The sequence below is a fragment of the Arachis duranensis genome, chromosome 7, assembly GCF_000817695.3.
Source record: "Arachis duranensis cultivar V14167 chromosome 7, aradu.V14167.gnm2.J7QH, whole genome shotgun sequence".
Classification (NCBI taxonomy): Eukaryota; Viridiplantae; Streptophyta; class Magnoliopsida; order Fabales; family Fabaceae; genus Arachis; species Arachis duranensis.
The window spans coordinates 30,362,509-30,366,055 of record NC_029778.3 but is presented as its reverse complement, the minus strand read 5'-3'; the positions used below and the strand labels follow the sequence as shown (position 1 = coordinate 30,366,055).

The window sequence follows — 3,547 nt, the reverse complement described above, 5'->3', positions numbered from 1 at the left end:
ATGTTCAATCTTTAAATTCTAGAATCATATCTTTTAGTTTCTTGTTAGTCAAGTAATCAATTTTAATTTTAAAAATTGAATCTTTTTCAAAATATATTTTTCTTAAAAATCATATCTTTTTGTCATATCTTTTTAAATTTTATCTTTTTCAAAAATTTGATTTTAAAATGTCTTTTCCAACTTCTTATCCTTTCAAAATTGATTTTCAAATCTTTTTCAACTAACCAATTAACTTTTGTTTATTTTTTATCTTTTTCAAAACCACCTAACTAATTTTAGCTCTCTAATTTTCGAAAATTACCTCCCTCTTTTTCAAAATTCTTCTAATTAACTAATTGTTTTAAATTTTAATTTTAATTTTATTTCTTCTCTTAATTTTCGAAAATTACTAACCCTTTTTCAAAATTAATTTTCGAACTCTCTCCCCTTCATCTTCTATTTATTTATTTATTCACTAACACTTCTCTTCATCTCAAGAATCTGAACCTATCTTCACCCTTGTGTTTGGATTCTTAACTCTTCTCCTTCTTCTATTCCTTTCTTCTTCTACTAACATAAAGGAATCTCTATACTGTGACATAGAGGATTCCTCTTCCTTTTCTGTTCTCTTCTTTCTCATATGAGCAGGAACAAGGAAAAAGGCATTCTTATTGAAGCTGATCCTGAACCTGAAAGGACTCTGAAGAGGAAACTAAGAGAAGCTAAATTACAATAATTCAGAGACAACCTTACTGAAATTTTTGAACAAGAAAAGGATATGGCAGCCGAACCAACAACAATAATGCAAGGAGGATGTTTGGTGATTATACTACACCTACTTCCAAGTTTGATGGAAGAAGCATCTCAATTCCTGCCATTGGAGTAAACAATTTTGAGCTGAAACCTCAACTAGTTGCTCTAATGCAACAAAACTGCAAGTTTCATGGACTTTCATCAGAAGATCCCTACCAGTTTTTAACTGAGTTCTTGCAGATCTGTGAGACTATTAAGACTAATGGAGTAGATCCTGAAGTCTACAAGCTCATGCTTTTCCCTTTTGCTGTAAGAGACAGAGCTAGAACATGGTTAGACTCACAACCTAAGTATAGCTTGGACTCTTGGGATAAGCTGGTCATGGCCTTCTTGGTTAAATTTATTCCTCCTCAAAAGCTGAGCAAGCTTAGAGTGGATGTTCAGACCTTCAAGCAAAAAGATGGTGAATCCCTCTATGAAGCTTGGGAAAGATACAAGTAGATGACCAAAAAGTGTCCTTCTGACATGTTTTCAGAGTGAACCATGTTAAATATATTCTATTATGGTCTGTCTGAGTTCTCTAAGATGTCACTGGACCATTCTGTAGGTGGATCCATTCACCTAAAGAAAACGCCTGCAGAAGCTCAGGAACTTATTGAAATGATTGCAAATAACCAATTCATGTACACTTTTGAGAGGAATTCTGTGAATAATGGGACGCCTCAGAGGAAGGGAGTTCTTGAAATTGATGCCCTAAATGCCATATTGGCTCAGAACAAAATGTTGACTCAGCAAGTCAACATGATTTCTCAGAGTCTGAATGGATGGAAAAATGCATCCAACAGCACTAAAGAGGCATCTTCTGAAGAAGACGCTTATGATCCTGAAAACCCTGCAATGGCAGAGGTAAATTACATGGGGGAAGCCTTTGGCAACACCTATAACCCCTCATAGAGAAATCATCTAAATTTTTCATGGAAGGATCAACAAAAGCCTCAACAAGGCTTTAATAATGGTGGAAGAAACAGGTTTAGCAATAGCAAGCCTTTTCCATCATCTTCTCAGCAACAGACAGAGAATTCTGAGCAGAGTACCTCTAACTTAGCAAATATAGTCTCTGATCTGTCTAAGGCCACTTTAAGCTTCATGAGTGAAACAAGGTCCTCTATCAGAAATTTGGAGGCACAAGTGGGCCAGCTGAGTAAGAAAGTCACTGAAACTCCTCCTAATACTCTCCCAAGAAATACTGAAGAGAATCCAAAAAGAGAGTGCAAGGCCATTGACATAATCAACATGGCCGAACCTAGAGAGGAAGGAGAGGACGTGAATCCCAATGAGGAAGACCTCAGGGGACGTCTCTCAAGCAAGAAGGAGTTCCTTATTAAGGACTTAAAGGAATCTGAAGGTCATATAGAGACCATAGAGATCCCATTAAACCTCCTTCTTCCATTCATGAGCTCTGAAAACTATTCTTCCTCTGAAGAGGATGAAGATGTAACTGGAGAGTAAGTTGCTCAATATCTAGGAGTTATCATGAAGCTGAATGCCAAGTTGTTTGGTAATGAGACTTGGGAAGGTGAACCTCCCTTGCTCAATGGTGAACTAGATACATGGGTTCAGCAAACTTTACCTCAAAAGAAATAAGATCCTGGTAAATTCTTAATACCCTGTACCATAGGCACCATGACCTTTGAAAAGGCTCTGTGTGACCTAGGGTCAGGCATAAATCTTATGCCACTCTCTATAATTGAGAAACTGGGGATCATTGAGGTACAGCCTGCCATATTCTCATTGCAAATGGCAGACAAGTCAGTAAGACAAGCTTATGAATTGATAGAGGACGTGTTGGTAAAGGTTGAAGGCCTTTACATCCCTGCTGATTTCATAATCTTAGACACTAGGAAGGAGGAGGATGTATGCATCATCCTTGGAAGACCTTTCCTAGCCACAGCAGGAGCTGTGATAAATGTTAACAGAGGAGAATTAGTCATTCAATTGAATGGGGACTACCTTGTGCTTAAGACCTAAGGGTGTTCTTCTTTAACAATGGAGAGGAAGCATGAAAAGCATCTCTCAGTACAGAGTCAAACAGAACCCCCACAATCAAACTCTAAGTTTGGTGTTGGGAGGCCACAGCCAAACTCTAAGTTTGGTGTTGAATCCCCACATTCAAACTCTAAGTTTGGTGTTGGGTATCTACAACATTGACCTGATCACCTTTGAGGCTCCATGAGAGCCCACTGTCAAGCTAGTGACATTAAAAAAGCGCTTATTGGGAGGCAACCCAATTTTTATTTATCTTATTTTATTTTTCTTTTATTGTTCTTTTATGTTTTATTAGGTTCATGATCATGTGGAGTCACAAAATAAATATTAGGGAAAAAGACAGATAGGTCCCTGACTTTTTAAACTTTTGACAAATACATCCCTGACAAAATTTAAATACAAAAAAGTCCCTGACTTTAACAAACGGAGGACAATTTAGTCCTTCCGTCTATTTGCCTCTCATACACCTAACGGAACTGGCTGACGTGGCTGAAACGGTGTACAGGTGTCCGTTACGGTGCTACGTTGGAAGGGGAAAAAAGTTCGAAGGACAAATAAGTCCTTGACGTCATTTTACAAATAAAGTTAGAAGGACAAATAGGTCCTTGAGAATTTTTTCTTCATTATACTTCTATTATACTTCTATTATGAGAATTTAGTTTATAAAATTAGGCTAATTTTTTTTGTATGGAAAAAATATTGGTGTTTTTGTTGAAAATGGAAGAATGTGGTGTAATTATAGATGGGTGGATTTTTTTTTGTGGGAAGT

At 36.9% G+C, this 3,547-nt stretch overlaps 1 non-coding gene across 1 annotated transcript; it reads right to left on the bottom strand.

The window, feature by feature from the left end:
- Positions 1-1,155: 1,155 nt before the first annotated feature.
- LOC127740914 (small nucleolar RNA R71) lies at positions 1,156-1,259 on the bottom strand. The gene has a single exon (XR_008001770.1). It is a non-coding gene; the product is annotated as a small nucleolar RNA R71 (small nucleolar RNA).
- Between the last annotated feature and the right edge of the window lie 2,288 nt (positions 1,260-3,547).